This window comes from Cucurbita moschata, unplaced genomic scaffold, assembly GCF_002738365.1.
Source record: "Cucurbita moschata cultivar Rifu unplaced genomic scaffold, Cmos_1.0 Cmo_Scf00095, whole genome shotgun sequence".
Taxonomy (NCBI): domain Eukaryota; kingdom Viridiplantae; phylum Streptophyta; class Magnoliopsida; order Cucurbitales; family Cucurbitaceae; genus Cucurbita; species Cucurbita moschata.
The window spans coordinates 319063-341988 of record NW_019268611.1 but is presented as its reverse complement, the minus strand read 5'-3'; the positions used below and the strand labels follow the sequence as shown (position 1 = coordinate 341988).

Here is a 22926-nt window from a genome sequence, read left to right as displayed (position 1 = left end):
ACCATAAAACATGATTTTTTAGAATATCTCGATGTTCGAGTTAGCTCTCTTACACGTCACAAACCGAAGTTGATTGAAAATATATACTAGAAAGAAGCCCCAACACCAACTATAATAAAGTATGCATCATTAGGTTCCCTAGAAGGAGGGTAGTAGAAGGAGGGCTTGAGAACATCCAACCTTGTGGTTAAGGGCCAAACGCTCTAATCAAATTTGAACCAGAAGGTTAGTGTATGCATCATTGGGTTCGCTAGAAGGAGGGGGCTTGAACCTCCGACCTTGTGGTTAACAGCCACACGCTCTAACCAACTGAGCTATTCCAGCCAATCATTTGTTACAATCCAAGGCCATCAATAGTTGATATTGTCTGCTTTCGTTCGTTACGTATCGTTGTCACCCTCACGGTTTTAAACCGCATCTACTAAGGAGAGGTTATCCGACCCTTGTAAGAAATGTTTCTTCACCTCTCCAATTGATATGGGATCTATCCACCCCTTTTGAGGACCAAGCGTCCTCACTTGCGCATCGTCTGGTGACTAGCTCTGATATCATTCGTAAAAGTCCAAGCGCACCGCTAGTAGACATTGTCAATTTTTTTCCATTAGGTATTGCCATTAGCCTCACAGTTTTAAAGCGCGCCTATTAGAGAAAGGTTTTTGCCGCTAATTAGGATTGTTTCATTCCTCTATGAAACAATTAGTAGATATTATCTATTTTAATCCGTTACGTATCGTCGTTAGCCTCGCAGTTTTAAAACGCGTCTACTATGATGACATTTACACACCCATATACGGAATGCTAAACTCCCCTCCCAAACCAATCCAGGAACATACCATTAGCAGTTAGGATGGCCGAGTGGTTTAAGGGGCCAGACTCAAGTTCTGGTCCTCGTAAGAGGGCGTGGGTTCAAATCCCACTTCTGACATCTTATATTTTTGTTAGGCAAAATGTGCGCAAAAGTGGATTAAATCTACTACTGTTGTTGTGGGATTTAGGTGAGAGATGGGTAGGGTAAAAATGACTATAGGTGAGAGATGGGTAGGGTAAAAATGACTAGAGACTAGGTCACAGGACTTAGACTTGCCACATTAACCTCAATAAGATCGAGAGATGGGTAGTAACCTTAATAAGATTGAGAGATGGGGTAGGGTCACAGAACTTAGACTTCGGGTAGTAACCTCAATAAGATTGAGAGATGGGTAGGGTCACAGGACTTAGACTTCGGGTAGTAACCTCAATAAGATTGAGAGATGGGTAGGGTCACAGGACTTAGACTTCGGGTAGTAACCTCAATAAGATTGAGAGATGGGTAGGGTCACAGGACTTAGACTTCGGGTAGTAACCTCAATAAGATTGAGAGATGGGTAGGGTCACAGGACTTAGACTTCGGGTAGTAACCTCAATAAGATTGAGAGATGGGTAGGGTCACAGGACTTAGACTTCGGGTAGTAACCTCAATAAGATTGAGAGATGGGTAGGGTCACAGGACTTAGACTTCGGGTAGTAACCTCAATAAGATTGAGAGATGTAGGGTCACAGGACTTAGACTTAGAGATGGGTAGGGTCACAGGACTTAGACTTCCCACATTAACCTCAATAAGATTGAGAGATGTAGGGTTACAGGACTTAGACTTCCCACATTAACCTCAATAAGATTGAGAGATGGGTAGGGTCACAAGACTTAGACTTCCCACATTAACCTCAATAAGATTGAGAGATGGGTAGGGTCACAAGACTTAGACTTCCCACATTAACCTCAATAAGATTGAGAGATGGGTAGGGTCACAAGACTTAGACTTCCCACATTAACCTCAATAAGATTGAGAGATGGGTAAGGTCACAAGACTTAGACTTGCCACATTAACCTCAATAAGATTGAGAGATGGGTAGGGTCACAGGACTTAGACTTGCCACATTAACCTCAATAAGATTGAGAGATGGATGGGTAGGGTCACAGGACTTAGGACTTTCATTTGGCCACATTAACCTCAATAAGATTGAGAGATGGGTAGGGTCACAAGACTTAGACTTGCCACATTAACCTCAATAAGATTGAGAGATGGATGGGTAGGGTCACAGGACTTAGACTTGCCACATTAACCTCAATAAGATTGAGAGATGGGTAGGGTCACAGGACTTAGACTTGGCAGTAGGGTCACAGGACTTAGACTTGGCCACATTAACCTTAATAAGATTGAGAGATGGGTAGGGTCACAGGACTTAGGACTTCGACTTGGCCACATTAACCTCAATAAGATTGAGAGATGGGTAGGGTCACAGGACTTAGGACTTCGACTTGGCCACATTAACCTCAATAAGATTGAGAGATGGGTAGGGTCACAGGACTTAGGACTTCGACTTGGCCACATTAACCTCAATAAGATTGAGAGATGGGTAGGGTCACAGGACTTAGACTTGGCCACATTAACCTCAATAAGATTGAGAGATGGGTAGGGTCATAGGACTTAGGACTTCGACTTGGCCACATTAACCTCAATAAGATTGAGAGATGGGTAGGGTCACAGGACTTAGACTTGGCAGTAGGGTCATAGAACTTAGACTTGGCCACATTAGGGTCACAGAACTTAGACTTGGCCACATTAACCTCAATAACTACTTAATAGGAGGCCAATGACTAGAGACTAGGTCACGTCACGGGACTTAGACTTGGCCACATTAACCTCAATAAGATTGAGAGATGGGTAGGGTCACAGGACTTAGGACTTAGACTTGGCCACATTAACCTCAATAAGATTGAGAGATGGGTAGGGTCACAGGACTTAGGACTTAGACTTGGCCACATTAACCTCAATAAGATTGAGAGATGGGTAGAGTCACAGGACTTAGGACTTAGACTTGGCCACATTAACCTAAATAAGATTGAGAGATGGGTAGGGTCACAGGACTTAGGACTTCAACTTGGCCACATTAACCTCAATAAGATTGAGAGATGGGTAGGGTCACAGGACTTAGGACTTCGACTTGCCCACATTAACCTCAATAAGATTGAGAGATGGGTAGGGTCACAGGACTTAGACTTGGCAGTAGGGTCACAGGACTTAGACTTGGCCACATTAGGGTCACAGGACTTAGACTTGGCCACATTAACCTCAATAACTACTTAATAGGAGGCCAATGACTAGAAGGAGGCCAATGACTAGAGACTAGGTCACGTCACGGGACTTAGACTTGGCCACATTAACCTCAATAAGATTGAGAGATGGGTAGGGTCACAGGAGGCCAATGACTAGAGACTAGGTCACGGGACTTAGACTTGGCCACATTAACCTCAATAAGATTGAGAGATGGGTAGGGTCACAGGACTTAGACTTGGCCACATTAACCTCAATAAGATTGAGAGATGGGTAGGGTCACAGGACTTAGACTTGGCCACATTAACCTCAATAAGATTGAGAGATGAGTAGGGTAAAAATGACTAAACGGGTAAATCTTAAAATGACTAAAGACTAGGTCACAGGACTTCTAACTGAGTTAGAAGATAATCTTGTCTTGAGGGTAAGATGACTAAACGACCATTATCTTGTCTTGAGCGTAAAATGACGACTAGGTAGAAAATGACTAAAGAATCTTGTCTTGAGCGTAAAATGACTAAACGATGACTAAACGACCGTTAGAGACTATCTTCGTTGCACTTAAGACTAGTCCACATTAATCTCAATAGGATTGAGAGACTATCTCCGTTGCACTTAAGACTAGTCCACATTAATCTCAATAGGATTGAGAGACTATCTCCGTTGCACTTAAGACTAGTCCACATTAATCTCAATAGGATTGAGAGACTATCTCCGTTGCACTTAAGACTAGTCCACATTAATCTCAATAGGATTGAGAGACTATCTCCGTTGCACTTAAGACTAGTCCACATTAATCTCAATAAGATTGAGAGACTATCTTCGTTGCACTTAAGACTAGTCCACATTAATCTCAATAGGATTGAGAGACTATATTTGACACTTTAGACTAGGCCACATTAACCTCAATACGATTCAGAGATGGGTAGGGTAAAATGACTAAACGACCCTTGCACTTAAGACTAGGCCACATTAATCTCAATAGGATTGAGATAGGCCACATGCACTTAAGACTAGGCCACATTAACCTCAATCGATGACCGTTGCACATAAGACTATTCCACATTAATCTCAATAGAATTGAGAGACTATCTCCGTTGCACTTAAGACTAGTCCACATTAATCTCAATAGGATTGAGAGACTATCTCCGTTGCACTTAAGACTAGTCCACATTAATCTCAATAGGATTGAGAGACTATCTCCGTTGCACTTAAGACTAGTCCACATTAATCTCAATAGGATTGAGAGACTATCTCCGTTGCACTTAAGACTAGTCCACATTAATCTCAATAGGATTGAGAGACTATCTTTGACACTTTAGACTAGGCCACATTAACCTCAATACGATTCAGAGAATGGTAGGGTAAAATGACTAAACGACCCTTGCACTTAAGACTAGGCCACATTAATCTCAATAGGATTGAGATAGGCCACATGCACTTAAGACTAGGCCACATTAACCTCAATACGATGAGCGTTGCACTTAAGACTAGTCCACATTAATCTCAATAGGATTGAGAGACTATCTCCGTTGCACTTAAGACTAGTCCACATTAATCTCAATAGGATTGAGAGACTATCTCCGTTGCACTTAAGACTAGTCCACATTAATCTCAATAGGATTGAGAGACTATCTCCGTTGCACTTAAGACTAGTCCACATTAATCTCAATAGGATTGAGAGACTATCTCCGTTGCACTTAAGACTAGTCTACATTAATCTCAATAGGATTGAGAGACTATCTTTGACACTTTAGACTAGGCCACATTAACCTCAATACGATTCAGAGATGGGTAGGGTAAAATGACTAAACGACCCTTGCACTTAAAACTAGGCCACATTAATCTCAATAGGATTGAGATAGGCCACATTAACCTCAATACGATTGAGAGATGGGTAGGGTAAAATGACTAAACGACCCTTGCACTTATGACTAGGCCACAAAATGACTAAACGACCCTTGCACTTAAGACTAGGCCACATTAATCTCAATAGGATTGAGATAGGCCACATTAACCTCAATACGATTGAGAGATGGGTAGGGTAAAATGGACTTCTAAATCTTTGACATTTTAGACTTGGCCAAATTAACCTCAATACGATTGAGAGATGGGTAGAGTAAAATTTTCATAAAATGACTAAAGACTAGGTCATAGGACTTCTAACTGAGTTAGAAGATAATCTTGTCTTGAGGGTAAAATGACTAAACGACCGTTGCACTTAAGACTAGTCCACATTAATCTCAATAGGATTGAGAGACTATCTTTGACACTTTAGACTAGGCCACATTAATCTCAATACGATTGAGAGATGGGTAGGGTAAAATGACTAAACGACCCTTGCACTTAAGACTAGGCCACATTAAGCTCAATAGGATTGAGAGATTGGTTAAAAGAGGAAGAACAACTGTTGCACTTAAGACTAGTCCACATTAATCTCAATAGGATTGAGAGATTGGGCCACTATCTTTGACATTTAAGACTAGGCCACATTAAGCTCAATAGGATTGAGAGATTGGTTAAAAGAGAAAGAACGACCGTTGCACTTAAGACTAGTCCACATTAATCTCAATAGGATTGAGAGATTGGGCCACTATCTTAAGACTAGGCCACATTAATCTCAATAGGATTGAGATAGCCCACATTAACCTCAATACGATTAAGAGATGGGTAGGGTAAAATGCCACTATCTTTGACACTTTAGACTATGCCACATTAACCTCAATACGATTGAGAGATGGGTAGGGTAAAATGACTAAACGACCCTTGCACTTAAGACTAGGCCACATTAACCTCAATACGATTGAGAGATGGGTAGGGTAAAATGACTAAATGACCCTTGCACTTAAGACTAGACCACATTAATCTCAATAGAATTGAGAGATTGGTTAAAAGAGGAAGAACGACTGTTGCACTTAAGACTAGTCCACATTAATCTCAATAGGATTGAGAGATTGGGCCACTATCTTTGACACTTTAGACTAGGCCACATTAACCTCAATACGATTGAGAGATGGGTAGGGTAAAATGACTAAACGACCCTTGCACTTAAGACTAGGCCACGTTAATCTCAATAGGATTGAGAGATTGGTTAAAAGAGGAAGAGGACTTCTAAGTGTGTTAGAAGATAATCTTGTCTTGTAAATGACTAAATGACAACGACCCTTGCACTTAAGACTAGGCCACATTAATCTCAATAGGATTGAGAGATTGGTTAAAAGAGGAAGAGAACTTCTAAATGAGTTAGAAGATAATCTTGTCTTGAGGGTAAAATGACTAAATGACCGTTGCACTTCAGACTAGGCCACATTAATCTCAATAGGATTGAGAGATTGGTTAAAAGAGGAAGAGGACTTCTAAATGAGTTAGAAGATAATCTTATCTTGAGGGTAAAATGACTAAATGACCGTTGCACTTAAGACTAGGCCAGTATCTTTGGCACTTAAGACTAGGCCACATTAATGGATTGAGATAGGCTAGTATCTTTTGCACTTAAGACTAGGCCACATTAATCTCAATAGGATTGAGAGGACGCACTTGAGACTAGGCCACATTAATCTCAATAGGATTGAGAGGACTTTCTTGCACTTAAGACTAGGCCACTATCTTTGGCACTTAAGACTAGGCCACATTAATCTCAATAGGATTGAGAGAACGCACTTGAGACTTGGCCACATTAATCAAAATAGGATTGAGAGAACTTTCTTGCACTTAAGACTAGGCCACTATCTTTGGCACTTACGACTAGGTCACATTAATCTCAATAGGATTGAGAGATTGGTTAAAAGAGGACTTCTAAATGAATTAGAAGATAGTCTTGTCTTGAGGGTAAAATGACTAAATGACCGTTTTCCGAAAAAGGTTATAGAACCTGGCACTTAAGACTAGGCCACTATCTTTGGCACTTAAGACTAGGCCACATTAATCTCAATAGGATTGAGAGATTGGTTAAAATAAGACTTCTAAATGAGTTAGAAGATAGTCTTGTCTTGAGGGTAAAATGACTAAACTACCGTTTTCCGGAAAAGGTTATAGAGCCTAACACTTAAGACTAGGCCACTGATGGTGTTAATATAACACATGCGGAAGCAATTTGGATCTTAGGCACTTTTAGAACATCAATTATATGATGGTGTTAATATAACACATGCGGAAGCAATTTGGATCTTAGGCACTTTTAGAACATCAATTATAGGATGGTGTTAATATAACACATGCGGAAGCAATTTGGATCTTAGGCACTTTTAGAACATCAATTATAGTAAATAACTAGCATGTTCATAAGTATTAAAACTTAATGAGTTTAGATACTAACCTTTTGTTGTTCAAACTCCTTCTTTCTCACGAACCGGTTTCGAACCACCACTAGTGTCTTCTCCACTATTCTCTGGCCTTAGAACTGGATTGTGGAATCCGGTGAGTGACTAAACTTGGGAGGAATTTTGTATATGTGAAGAGAGTGTTTGTGAGAGGTTTTTTCTCAAGGTTTTTCACCAAGAAGAAGAAGACCTTCCATGTACCATGATCACTCTATTTAAAGAGTCATGTTTGCATGTTCATGCAAATTTGAGATCACCAAATTTTGACACTTAAAATTCCACTAAAATGTTTGAGATTATGTGGCAAGCATGCATGTTTGAGTTAACCAAATTTTGACACTCAAACTTGTGAGGTTTATTTGGCAAGCATGCAAGTTTTGTTGAACCAAATTTTGACACCTCGAAATTCCACTAACATGGATTTTTCCATTAAATAAAGTCAACATTTTGACTTTCTTCATTTTAATTCAACAATTAATTTGAATAATGAATTTCAAATTAAAATAACATTAAATGATTAATTAAACTATTTAATTAATATTTAATATTAATTCAAATGTCAATCCCAATCAATTTCGACACATAATTGATTAAGATATTTAAATCTCAGATCCTCTCTTTTTTGTTTAATCCGTAAATAAAACAAAAATGCGGTTAAATATATCGTATATATGTCGTGCATATTCCCTAATTTGAATTCGAACACTTCGAACTCACTCATCACACTGTTCTATGGTTTAGTTCGATATGAGCTAGCAGAGGGACCTAATGGACCTATAGATCATGGGCTCATACGATCCAAGATTAACCGGTTAAACTCATTAACCTTGTTCACCAACATTCGTTAACTACTAGGACACTCCACTATAGCCTAGTAGTTGCACTCCCCTCACTATAGATATATTTTTGTCCATTTGATATAACCATGATTAGTAAGTCGATCCTTCAGAGGTTGTTCGTAACTAGAGCTGGGTCAATTCACCGTTTTACCCCTAAAGTTACTTCTTGTTCCTTATGTCTCACTGATCCTCTAATGAACAATTGGTTTGTGGTCCAACCAGTAAACCAAATCCCTCTTAGGCTAATGAGAGGGTGGGGCCCCTTGTTCAAGACCGGAGTCAGTGCTTAAGGGAACTACATCTCTTCTATCCTTAAAAGTGGGTAGGAGTGAATTCCATCTTGCACCCCACGTCCCCAGCCATTCACCCAGTCTTACCCCTGAAATGGGAGGCCTATGAATCGGCGAACTAGAGCCACTCTCACCCATGCAAATCTAAGGATAATTCCGAATAAACAGGAGTTCATGGTTAGCTCAGGATTAAAACCGAGTTACCTAGGTTATCGAATGAAAAGAAAATTAGTCTCAACAGTAAACGACATTATAAAGTGAGAGTGGTTTTCTTCATGGTCCGATCTTATGCAATACTCATTGCTTAGGACGCCCCAACTCACATGTCTCCACATGTACAATTTAGTGATCACATTGTTTATATCATATACAAAAGTGGGTCGCATCCATAGTGTCCCAGAATAAGGTACTCAGCCTTATCCTTATACTATAAATCATTTTAATTATATATACTTGAACTTGATCCACTCTTATGTCTCTACATATAGTTCAAGTAATCATACTATAGTCAGAGTGTTCTTAGTTTATTGGATTTAGATTAATGATCGTAAGGTTTACTTTATTCAATAACAATTTTTACTGAATAAACAACAATAATAACTTTATTGATAATAGAATATGTTTTTGTTTACAAACTTTGAGTTTTAGGACATAAAACTCAACAGCCACTATCTTTGGCACTTAAGACTAGGTCACATTAATCTCAATAGGATTGAGAGACTAGTTAAAAGAGGACTTCTAAATGAGTTAGAAGACAATCTTGTCTTTAGGGTAAAATAACGAAACGACCATTTTCCCAAAAAGGTTATAGAGCCTGACACTTAAGACTAGGCCACATTAATCTCAATAGAATTGAATTGGTTAAAAGGTTATAGAGCCTGACACTTAAGACTAGGCCACATTAATCTCAATAGGATTGATAGAGTGGTTAAAAGTGGACTTCTAAATGAGTTAGAAGATAATCTTGTCTTGAGGATAAAATGACTAAACGATCATTTTTCGAAAAAGGTTATAGAGCAAAGAAACCTTAGAACTCGTGATACAGATCTCTGTGGTCCAATGAATGTCAAAGCACAATGAGGGTATGAATATTTCATCAGTTTTATTGATGATTATTCAAGGTATGACTATCTTTATCTAATGCATCACAAGTCCAAAGCTCTTGAAAAGTTTAAAGAGTATAAGACTGAGGTTGAGAATCTATTAGGTAAAACTATTAAAACACTTCGATCAGATCAAGGTGGAGAGTATATGAACTTAAGATTTCAGGACTATATGATAAAACATGGAATAACGTCTAAACTCTCAGCCCCTGGTATGCCTAAACAGAATGGTGTATCAGAAAGGAGAAATAGAACTCTGTTAGACATGGTTCAGTCTATGACGAGTTTGGCTCAAATACCTGATCTGTTTTGGGGATATGTAGTGGAGACTGCTACATACATTTTGAACATGGTTCCTTCTAAGAGTGTTTCAAAAACACCTTATGAGTTATGAAAGGGCGTAAAGGTAGTTTACGTCACTTCAGGATTTGGGGATGTCCAGCACATGTGTTGTTGCAAAACCTCAAGAAATTAGAACATTGTTCAAAATTATGTCTATTCGTAGGATACCCCAAAGAGACGAAAGGTGGTTTGTTTTATGGCCCTCAAGAAAATAGAGATCAACAAACGCTACATTCTTAGAGGAAGTCCACGTAAGAAATCATCAACCTCGCAGCAAACTAGTATAAAGTGAGATTTCTAAAGAAGCTACTGATAAAAAAATAAGAGTTGTTGATTAGGCTTGTCCTTCAACTAGAGTTGTTGATGGAGCTGGCACTTCTGGTCAATCACATCCTTCTCAAGAGTTGAGAATTTCTCGACGTAGTGGGAGGGTTATAACTCAACCCGATCGTTACTTGGGTTTGACAGAAACACAAGTCATCATACTTGATGATGACATTGAGGATCCATTGACCTATTAACAGGCAATGAATGATGAAGATAGAGATCAGTGGATCAAAGCCATGAATCTTGAAATAGAGTCGATGTACTTCAATTCAGTCTGGGAACTTGTAGATCAACCAGATGGGGTAAAACCTATTGGTTGCAAATGGATCTATAAGAGAAAACGAGACCAAACCGGTAAGGTACAGACCTTTAAAGCTCAACTTGAAGCAAAGGGTTATACCCAAAGAGAGGGGGTGGACTATGAAGAAACCTTCTCTCCTATTGCTATGCTTAAATCGATTAGAATACTCTTGTCCATTGCCACATTTTATGATTATGAAATTTGGCAAATGGATGTTAAGACAACCTTTCTAAACGACAATCTTGAAGAGAGTATATATATGTCTCAACCAGAGAGGTTCATTGAACAGGATCACGAGCAAAGGGTTTGCAAACTTAATAGTTTCATTTATGGGTTGAAGCAAGCATCTCGATCCTGGAATATAAAGTTTGATACTGCGATCAAATCTTATGGCTTTAAATAGAATGTTGACGAACCTTGTGTTCATAAAAAGATAGCCAACTCTACAGTAGCTTTCATGGTGTTGTACGTTGATGATATCCTACTCATTGGGAATGATGTGAGATTTCTGACTGACATTAAACATTGGCTAGCGATACAATTCCAAATGAAAGATTTGGGAGAGGCTCAATTTGTTCTTGGAATCCAAATTGTTGGGAATCGCAAGAACAAAACACTAGCATTGTCTCAGGCATCATACATCAACAAAATGTTGATTCGATATAAGATGCAGGACTCCAAGAAAGGATTATTATCTTTCCGGCACGGAGTTCATTTGTCGAAGGAATAAAGTTCTAAGACACCTCAATAAGTTGAGGAAATGAGACACATTCCCTATGCATCAGCAATCGGTAGTCTGATGTATGTCATGCTATGTACCCGACCCGACATATGCTATGCTGTGGAAATTGTCAGCAGATATCAATCCAATTTGGGGCGTGCTCATTAGACTACCGTTAAGAATATCCTCAAGTATCTTAGAAGAACAAGGGACTATATGCTAATGTACGATGCTAAGGATCTGATCCTTATAGGGTACACTGACTTCACTCTGAATGGATGAGCAATAATATGGAGAAGTATAAAGCAAGGTTGCATTGTTGATTCCACCATGGAGGCAGAGTATGTTGATGCTTGTGAAGCAGCGAAAGAATATGTATGACTTAGGAAGTTCTTAACTGATTTAGAAGTTGTTCCAAACATGCATCTGCCTATCACTCTTTATCGTGATAATAGTGGAGTAGTTGCGAATTCTAAAGAACCAAGAAGTCAAAAACGAGGAAAACATATTGAGCGTAAATATCATCTCATAAGGGAGATAGTGCAATGAGGAGATGTGATCGTCACAAAGATAGCTTCAGAGCACAACATTGCTGATCCATTTACAAAGCCCCTCATAGCTAAAGTGTTTGAAGGACACCTAGTGAGTCTAGGACTACGAGTTATGTAATCTAGGGCAAGTGGGAGAAAATGCATGGGTACGTGATGCCCTAGTTTATTGTCTTTATGTCTTTCTCTCTACTCAACATTATAAAACTCCACTAGAGTTTTAGTCCAAGTGGGAGTTTGTTGGGTTTTATGTCATTAAACTCATAGTTGAAAATAAAAACATATTCTATTTTCAATAAAGTTATTATGGATGTTTAATCACGAAAGATTGTTATTGAATAAAGTGAATTTTACGATCATTAATCTAAATCCAATAAACTAAGAATACTCTAGCTATAGTATGATTACTTGAACTATATGTAGAGACATAAGAGTGGCTCAAGTTCAAGTATATAGTCAAAATGATCTATAGTACAGGGATAAGGCTGAGTACCTTATCCCGGGGACACTATGGATGCAACCCACTTTTGTATATGATATAAACAATGTGATCACTAAATTGTACGTGTGGAGACATGTGAGTGGGGGCATCCTATGCAATGAGTATTGCATAAGATCGGACCATGAAGAAAATCACTCTCACTTTATAATACCGTTTACTGTTGAGACTGATTTTTTCACTCGATGACCTAGGTAACTCGACCTTAATTCTGAGCTAACTATGAACTCTTGTTTATTCAGAATTATCCTTAGATTTGCATGGGTGAGAGTAGCCCAAGTTCGCTGACTCAATGAGCCTCCCAGGGTAAGACTGGGTGAATAGCTGGGGATATAGGGTGCAAGATAGAATTCACTCCTACTCGATTTTAGGGATAGTAGAGAGGTTGTTCTCTTAAGTACTGACTCCAAGTCTTGAACAAGGGGCCCCACCCTCTCATTGGCCCGAGAGGGATTCGGTTTGGTGGTTGGACCACAAATCAATTGTTCATTACAGGATCAGTGGAACTTAAGGTACAAGAAGTAACTTTAGGGGTAAAACGGTAAATTGACCCAGCTCTAGTTACGAACAACTTGTGAATGATCGACTTTCTAATCGAGGTTATATCAAATGGACAGAAATATATCTATAGTGAGGGGAGTGCAACTACTAGGCTATAGTGGAGTGTCCTAGTAGTTAACGAATGTTGGTTAACAAGGTTAATGAGTTTAACCGGTTAATCTTGGATCGTTGGAGCCCATGATCTATAGGTCCATTAGGTCCCTCTGCTAGCTCATATCGGACTAAACCATAGAATAGTGTGACGAGTGAGTTCGAAGTGTTCGAATTCAAATTAGAGAATATGCACTACATATATACGATATAATTAACCGCATTTTTGTTTTATTTACGAATTAAACAAAAGAGAGAATAGAAGATATTTAAATAAAATTTAAATATTTTATGTTGGAATTGATTGGGATTTGCATTTGAATTAATATTAAATATTAATTAAATAGTTTAATTAATAATTTAATATTACTTTAATTTGAAATTAATTATTCAAATTAATTGTTAAATTAAAATTAAGAAAGTCAAAATGCTGACTTCACTTAATGGAAAAATCCATGTCTGAGTTAGTGGAATTTTGAGGTGTCAAAATTTGGTTTAACCTAACTTGCATGCTTGACAAATAAACTCCACAAATTTGAGTGAAATTCTGAGTGTCAAAATTTGGTTAATTCAAACTTTGCAACATTTGAGTGGAATTTTGAGTGTCAAAATTTGGTGATCTCAAATTTGCATGAAGATGCAAATATGACTCTATAAATAGAATGATCAAAGTACATGGAACTAAAAACTTGGAGAAAAACTCTAAAAAAACTCTCTCTTCATATATAGTAAATCCCTCCTAAGTTTAGTCACTCACCGGACTCTACAATCCCGTTCTAATGCCGAAGAATAGTGTTGAAGACACTAGTGGTGGTACGAAACCGGTTCGTTAGAAAAAAGGAATTTGAACTACAAAAGGTTAGTACTCAAACACCTTGAGTTTTAATACTTATGAACATGCTAGTTATTTACTATAATTGATGTTCTAAGAGTGCCTAAGATCCAAATTGCTTCCGCATGTGTTATATTAACACCATCACGCACATCGGATACTGAAGTAGGGATTTTTCGCTCTTGGATAGCTTTTATCTTATCGCTGTCCATACCGATCTGTCCACAAATGATGACATGTCCAAGGAAGTTGATACATGTTTGTGCGAAGACACATTTTTCTTTCTTAACGTACAACTGACTTTGCCCGCAGCCTCCAGGTTTGCACCGTATATAACTATGTAGTCGAGGTATACTACGACGATCTGATCCAAGTATTCGTGGAAAACTTGGTTCATTAATGTGCAAAATGTAGCTGAGCATTTGTCAAACTACCAGAAATTCAAAGGCCCCATATCTTGTTGCACACGTCGTCTTGGGCTCGTCCCCTTTGGTGATACGTACCTGTACCCTGATCGTAAGTCCAACTTCGTGAAGTATTTGGCCCCGTGAAGCTGGTCAAACAAATCGAATATTATCGGCAATGGGTATTTGTTGCGTATCATCACCTTGTTTAAGGCTCTATAATCTATGCACAGATGCAATGTCCCATCCTTCTTTTTCTGAAATAGTACGGGGGCTCCGTAAGGTGCCTTTGCCGGGCGGATGAATCCTGCCGTCAACAACTCATCTAGTTGTTTCCTCAATTCGGCTAACTCAGGGGGAGCCATCCGGTATGCGTTCTTCGCTTGGGGTATAACCCCGGGGAGGAGTTTAATTTCGTGATCAATGCCTCGACGAGGTGGTAGTGCTTGTAGTAAGCTCTCTGGCATTATGTCAGCATAACTGTCTAGTACATCCTTGATTTCGCTTGGAACAGTTTCTTCAGTGGTCATTTCTTCCATAAGGGGTATAGCCATAAATGTAGGTTCCTCTCGTTCGAGTCCTCTTTTCAATTGAATGGCCGAGATCATTCTAAGATTACCTGGTTGCTTGGTGCTTGCAGGTATCACTGTGGGGTTGTGGTCGGTGATCACCAAGCATTTCGCTAGTGGCATTGGGATAACTTTGTGTTCTAGGAGGAAGTTCATCCCAAGTACCACGTCAAAGTCATCCATGCGAACCATGACAAGATCCATTTCTCCTGTGAGGTCCTTAATTTGAAGGGGACTCTTTTAGAAACTCCCACAATAGGCAAGGCCTCGGAGTTGACAGCTTTCATTTTTTCAGGGTCCTTTTCTATGGTGAGTCCCAATCTTCGCGCTTTTTGGTCGGCGATGAAGTTGTGGGTTGCGCCTGAGTCTATCAAGGTGCTCTTGCTTGGTCGGGAGTTTATTGTTGCATCTACGAACATGAGCCCTTTCTCTATTATCTCCTTTGGGTCGACCCTCTGTTGGAGGCCTGATAAGAATTTAAGCGCCCCCATTCGGGGGTTGTCCTGATCTTCCCTCCTGTCTAGCGTAGTCTCGACTCCTGTGTCATTGCTCTCTTGAATGAACACTTGAGTGCACTGAGAGAGGCCCGATGAGGACAGTAGGACAGTCTGTGGGGACCTTTACACAACAAGCATTGTAAAGGTGTCGTCGGGTAGTTCTTTTGAGGGTAAGGTCCTCGAGACGTCCCCGCTTGGTTATTCTGAGGAGGTCTATCTGTCCACTCTCTTGGTCTGCTGTTACTTCCATTTAGTCTATTGAGGCCTTCATTTCGATGACCTAGTGGTCTATATGTTTTGCCCCCAGTGTTTGGGGCCTGTGTCGTTTTTCTTTAGAAACTTGCTTCGTTCCCAAAGTCTAGGAGTCTCTCGGCGCTGGCAATTGCAGTAGCTAGATCTTGAAACTTTTTCTCATGTATTTTTGTTTTGGCCCACGGTTGTAACCCATTTATAAAGAAAAATATCTTGTTTTTCTCTGATGTGCCCCTGATATCTAGCATCAGGGTCGAGAACTGTCTGACATAGTCTCTTATGCTTCTAGTTTGTTTCAGGGTTATTAGTTTTTCCATTACCATATGTTCTACGTTTTTGGGAAAGAATTGGTCCCTCAACTCTCTCTTGAGGTCTTCCCACGAGTCGATGGTGCACAATCCATTCTCGATGTCTTGCACCTTTGTACGCCACCAAAGTTTTGCATCGTTTATGAGATGCATTGAGGCTACTGTCACTTTTATGTCGTCGGTACAAGCCGTTGTGGCTTTGAAATACTGTTCGACATCAAAGATGAAGTTCTCCAACTCTTTGGCGTCCTGGTTCCCTTTGAAGGGTATGGGGTCTGGAAACTTCAGTTTGTTGGATCCTGTATGAGCTTGCCCAGCCGTGACGTTCTCCACGGCTTTCATGGTCACTCCAATTCAGGTGTTCATATCGGCCATCTTTTCTTGGATGACATCGATCGTTGTTCTAAATTCGTCAGCTAATCCATTAAACAAACTCATCATGGTATTTTATAGCACATCGAACTCTTTGCCACGTCTCTCCTTGTGCGTGATAGAGCTATTGGGGCTACCAGAAGGTCTTGAGCTGCTCGTAGGAGCAACTTTTTCTTCGAGCGAGGCCACTCGAAACATTAGTTCTGCGATTGGCAACCCATCCAGGCGATTGCCCATTGCGTCGATTTGTACGAATTTTCCATTCAATTCTGTCACCCATTCTTCCAAGAAGCGGATGGTGTTAGGGACTTCTTTGAGGAACAACATTTCCTCCTCTATTAAAGTAAGTCGGTTGACTTGTGATTTGGGTATCGACTTTGTCGTCGTCATAGTTTCGGTCTTTGCTATGTCACGGAGCTAACAAAGCTCTGATACCACTTATCACAATCGCACTTTTGATGGCAGCAGACTTGCGATTGTGCGGCACTCACTTTCAAATGACAAGTGAGCTAAGCCAATTTGTTCTTACATCGCCTACGGCCAAGCGATGTATGCTCGAGCCTCTGGCCTCGATTTAAGAAGAAGGTTTTAGAAAACGAGGACAGAGAGAGAGTTTAAAGAGACGTTATGTAAGCAAGCAAGAGAGTAACAACAACGGCTCAAAGTATATAACCTTGAGTGGGAGAGTGGGAGAGAGAGATGGCTCAAATTATATAACCTTGGGTGGGAGAGTGGGAGAGAGAGATGGCTCAAAGTATACAACCTCGGGTGGGAGAGTGGGAGAGACCTCGGGTGGGAGAGAGAGATGGCTCAAAGTATATAACTTTGGGTGGGAGAGTGGGAGAGAGATGGCTCAAAGTATATAACCTTGGGTGTGAAAGAGAAATAAAGTATATAAACTTGGGTGGGAGAGTGGGAGAGAGAGATGACTCAAAGTATATAACCTGGGTGGGAGAGTGGAAGAGAGAGATGGCTCAAATATATAACCTTGGGTGGCAGAGTGGGAGAGAGATGGCTCAAAGTATGGAGAGAGAGATGGCGTGAGAGTGTGAGAGAGATGGCTCATAGAGTGGGAGAGAGAAGTGTGAGAGAGAGATGGCTCATAGAGTGGGAGAGAGATGGGTCAGAGAGTGGGAGAGAGATGGCTCAAAGTCAGAGATGGGAGAGAGAGATGGCTCAGAGATGGGAGAGAGATGGCTCAGAGATGGCTCAAACCTTAGGTGGGAGAGTGGGAGAGAGATGGCTTTATAAGCAAGCAAGAGAGGGAGAGAGAGATTTTAAAGAGACGTTATAAGCAAGCAAGAGAGATTTTAAAGAGACGTGATAAGCAAGAGAGATTTTAAAGAGACATTATAAGCAAGCAAAAGAGGGAGAGAGAGATTTTAAAGAGACGTTATAAGCAAGCAAGAGAGATTTTAAAGAGACGTGATAAGCAAGAGAGGGAGAGAGAGATTTTAAAGAGACCTTATAAGCAAGCAAGAGAGGGAGAGAGAGATTTTAAAGAGACCTTATAAGCAAGCAAGAGAGGGAGAGAGAGATTTTAAAGAGACGTTCTAAGCAAGCAAGAGAGATTTTAAAAAACAATACACCACTTCTGACATTTCAGTTGACTCACTAGTGTTAAAACATTATTTTTTAGAATATCTTTAAGTTTAAGTTGCTAGAAAGAGGGCTTGAACCTCCAAGCTTGTGGTGAACAACCACACGCTCTAACCAACTGAGCTATTCCAACCAATCATTTGTTACAATCCAAGATCAACATTAGTTGATATTGTCTGCTTTCTTTTGTTACGTATCGTTGTCACCCTCATGGTATTAAACCACATCTACTAAGGAGAGGTTTTTAGACCCTTGTAAGAAATGTTTCTTCACCTCTCCAATTGATGTGGGATCTCACAATTCACCCCTTCTGAGGGTTAAGTGCTCTCACTAGCGCATTGCCTGGCGACTAGCTGTGATATCATTCGTAAAAGTCCAAGCGCACTGCTAGCAGACATTGTCCATTTTTTCCCATTAGGTATTGCCATCAGCCTCACAGTTTTAAAAAGTGCCTATTAGAGAGAAGTTTTTGCCACTTATTAGGATTGTTTCGCTCCTCTCTCCAACAATTAGTAGATATTATCTATTTTAATCCATTACGTATCGTCGTCAGCCTCTCAGTTTTAAAACGCGTCTACTATGGAGACATTTACACACCTATATACAGAATGCTAAACTCCCCTCTCAAACCAATCCGGGAACACACCATTAGCAATCAGGATGGCTGAGTGGTCTAAGGCGTCAGACTCAAGTTCTGGGCCTCGTAAGAGGGCGAATGCTAAACTCCCCTCTCAAACCAATCCGGGAACACACCATTAGCAATCAGGATGGCCGAGTGGTCTAAGGCGCCAGACTCAAGTTCTGGGCCTCGTAAGAGGGCGTGGGGTTCAATCGCTAGTGTCAAAACATGATTTTCAAAATTTCAAATTTTGAGAATATCTCTAAGTTCGAGTTAGTTCTCTTACATGCCACGTCAAAAACCGAAGTTGATTGGAAATATATACTAGAGAGAAGCACCAACACCCATTATAATAAGGGGTGCTTCAGCTTCATTCCCTTTCCCTAGAAGGAGGGCTTGAACCTCCAACCTTATGGTTAGGTTAACAGCCACACGCTCTAACCAACTGAGCTATTTCAACCAACCATTTGTTGTAATCCAAGACCACCATTAGTTGATATTGTCTCCTTTAGTTCGTTATGTCTCGCTGTCTCCCTCACGGTTTTAAATTGCATCTACTATGGAGAGGTTTTCAGACCCTCCCTTGTAAGAAATGTTTCTTCACCTCTCCAATCGATGTGGAAATCTTCATCAGCCTCACAGTTTTAAAATGTGCCTATTAGGAAGAGGTTTCCGCACCCTTATAAGAAATCTCCATCAGCCTCACAGCTAGCGGATATTGTCTATTTTAGTCAATTACATATCGCCGACACCCTCACAATTTTAAAACGCGTCTACTAGAGAGACGTTTACACACCCTTATAAGGGAATGCTTCAGTCCCCTCTCAAACCAATGTGAGATCTCATAATAAGTAGTCAGGATGGTTGAGTGGTCTAAGGCGCTAGACTTAAGTTTTGGTCCTTGTAAGAGGGTGTGGTTTCATATCCCACTTTTGACAACTCATAATATTGTGAACTAATTTTTGCAATTCGGATCTAGACGGTGTATCTCATCTCTAGGGTGAACTAATAGTGTATTTCATCTCTAGGGTGAACTAATTTTTAATTCCTCAGAATTAGTCAGCTTGCGTTGTCACAATAGTGAATAGGTTGGCGCACTACTAGGTTCGTTCTAAGTTGTTGAATAGTGATACTGAGTTGTAGAGGGAATAGGAAGTGGTCGGGCTTTAGTGACATTGTTCACCCTGTTAATGGACTTGTAAGCTGTCTTAAATTTTCTTAGGCGTAGTGGAGATTTACATGGTTCTTAGGGTATCTAAGCAATTTAAATCACATCTCACGTTGCTCAAAACTAATTTTTTAAGGCTAATCCAATTTCTCGGAGCACAAAGGTCTACGTAACTAATTGTTGCTCACGATTCTAGGATGCTCGGTCTACTAAAAATATAGTGACCTAGGTCACGTGAAACAAGCCTAACTCTTGTACCCTATTCTAAACAATCCTAGCTATTTCCTATTTTTCAATGACATTGGTCGACAAAGTTTTGTGTTGAGGGGAGATTGCTACTTTTTGGGTTTTCTAGAAAAATTATTTAAATTGGATTTCTGAAACAATCATAAAGATTAAAAAGGGAAAGAATGTGAATTAAAATTTTCAATAGTATTTTTTATTTTTGACTATTTTCTTTGCATTTTTTTCTTTCTATCTCATTCTGAAATTTAGCCTCAAAGATTCTCAATAAAATATCACTTAAAAAAAATTAGAAAAATTAATTATGATTAGGTTTTTGTCTTACAAAAATGATTTTAAGTTTTTTTTATATTCTAAAATGTGCTCCAAAACATTCTATTTCTAGAGTCAATGATTTTTTTTTATTATTATTATCTCATTAAATTCATCTAGATGAACACTATACTTTTGATGAAGGCATCAACTAAGGATAGAATCGAGCTTGATGATATGGAAAATTGAAATTGAAGGAAAATGACACCTCCAACATCCATTTGTGAAAATGGAGGTTGAATAACCAATGTTGTTGATTGAATTGAATTGGATGGGGTGGACTATTTTTATCTATTTTGATTCACTTTGACATCTTTGTTTTACCATTTTTTTTTTTAAATTAAATGCAACTACTATAATTTTTTATTTTAGAAATTAATTGGAAGATTTTGGAAAATTTAAAAGAGGAAAATAGCTTGAATCAAATTTAGATTGTGGTAACTATTTGGATTTCTCCATTTAAGTATTGCTTATAGATTAAACATGTTTATGAATTGTTATTTAATTTATATATGTTATGGTTGAATTGACGAATTTGATGTGTTAAAAGCATGTTAAATTACAAAGGGTTTGTATAAAGTTAATTGAAGTTTATGTTTGAGTTATTTTTATAAATTAGACTTGAAAATTTATTTATTTAAGCATGGCAGTAATTATTAGCATATAGAACTATCCTAAATCAGGAGGGTTCATGTGGTTGAATGATACTTGATATAGAGTTGAACTAATTGATATTGATTTAATAAAGTACATTAGTGCTTATAAGTAAGTGAAATACATTGATAGTATGAGATCCCACATCGTTAGAGAGGAGAATAAAGTTGTAAGGACCGGACTGACTCGATGACTCTAAAAGATGGGTAAATTTTTCGCGAAATAAAACAAATGAATTTAAAACATTATATTTACATTATATCAAAATAAAGTTTATATATAAGTATTTAAAACACAACATACTACTTAGAACACAAAATAAGGAACGGACACAAAACATTTTAAGACAAAAGGGTTGAGGACGACGGGTGAGATTAGTCTATGGCACCTACTCCCGACCTCGACTAGCTCCTTATTACCTGAAAAAAAATGGAGAATAAGGAATGAGTACAAAGACTTAGTAAGTAGCCTACTTGTAGTAGGCTCTTAATCGTGTCCTTGATATGCTAGGGTACCACATTCTTTGTTCTTGTCTTGTTCTTTCTTGTTCTTGTGGTAAGTACTTAGACCCTCTACTTCTTGTTCTTTACTTGGGATTCTTATCATGATCTATCCAAGGACCTTGGTCCCTGGATTTTTAAACCTTAGTTATTCTTTAAGGGCCTTAGTACCTTAGTTCTTAGTTTTGTCCTTAGAACTAGGATCTTGATCCATATTCTAGTCCTTGATCTTTCTCAAGTGACATAGTCTTAACCCGCATCTTAGGGCTTGCCTTTTGATACAGTCTTCTAAGCTATACCCAAGGCTTCATGCGTTTCAAACGGCATAGTTTGAAAACCTACATCCAAGGTATCTTAAGTTCCAAGCGATGTAGTCTAATCTTACATCAAGGGCTTGCCCTATAATACAGTCTGAATACCTACACTCAAGCTTCATGCGTTCCAAGCAACATGGTCTAAGTCATGAGCATGTTGTACCATGGGTGGTCTTAGGAGGTTCTTGATTCTTGGTTAAGGTAACTTACTCTTTTTTTGTTCCTCCGTGGCCCTAGATTACTCCCCATGATAGACCATAAAGGTCACGTGGTCTGTGCATACATGAACATGGCATCCTGCAAATCTTTTGGGTACCTATAACATGGTACAAGACATCTCATCTAGGTGAAGGAAACTTGAGGCCAAACATGACATCCTGCAAAGGAAACATGGTGCAGGGCATCCCACCTATTCTTGTACTTATGTGCACCGCATTTGGAGCACATATGGACTTTAAATTATCATAAGTAGTCCTAGGGGCATTTTGGTCATTTTACCCCTAATTCTTGGTTTTGCTACTTACCGAGTTCCAATGGTTTTCAAAATTTACCACATCATCAAGCATCATAAAATAAGATCTACTTCAGAGTTTCATAGTATTTGGAGGTCATCTAGGTCATGAACTGTAGGTAGATATCCTTATGGGCATTATGGTCATTTTGCATCGTTTCTTAGTTTACCTACTTATCCTTATCCAATGACTACCAAATTTCATATATAACCTCAAAATGCTATAATATGCTAAGGATTAAAGTTTCATAGGTAGTGGAATTCATTTAGTGAGTTATTTTAGTGTTACTTAATTCTCAAGCAATTTGATTGGTTTAGGGTCTTAACTCACGGTTCTTTGAGTTTTTCTTTCATATATCCTTAATTCATACTTGGCTTAGGGTTTCTATGGAAATCCAAGTAATTCCTACAAGTATTTCTTAACAAAAAGTTCAAGGTAGCTACTTACCTCATCATCGACGTTCGGGACTTCCGTTCTTGAGCTTCTGGTATCCGAATTACCTTAAATTTCCTTACATAGACTCCTTATTGTGTCTAGTTTCTAGAACCATAAATATTTTTATAAGAACGGGTCTAGAAGGGAGTTAAAAATGAGAATGACCAAGGGAATATCGAGTTTTGGGTCAACATGGCCGGTTCAATTGAACTGGCCACGCATTGTCTTCTTCCCCTAGACAGGAAGAAGACGAACGCAACATATAGCACCCCCGTCGGAAACTCGCCCTCCACAGTTCCGATCA

At 39.2% G+C, this 22926-nt stretch overlaps 2 non-coding genes across 2 annotated transcripts; one reads left to right on the top strand and one right to left on the bottom strand.

The window, feature by feature from the left end:
* Window positions 1-248: 248 nt before the first annotated feature.
* TRNAN-GUU lies at window positions 249-324 on the bottom strand. The gene has a single exon. It is a non-coding gene; the product is annotated as a tRNA-Asn (tRNA).
* Window positions 325-841: 517 nt separating this feature from the next.
* TRNAL-CAA lies at window positions 842-925 on the top strand. The gene has a single exon. It is a non-coding gene; the product is annotated as a tRNA-Leu (tRNA).
* Window positions 926-22926: the final 22001 nt, after the last annotated feature.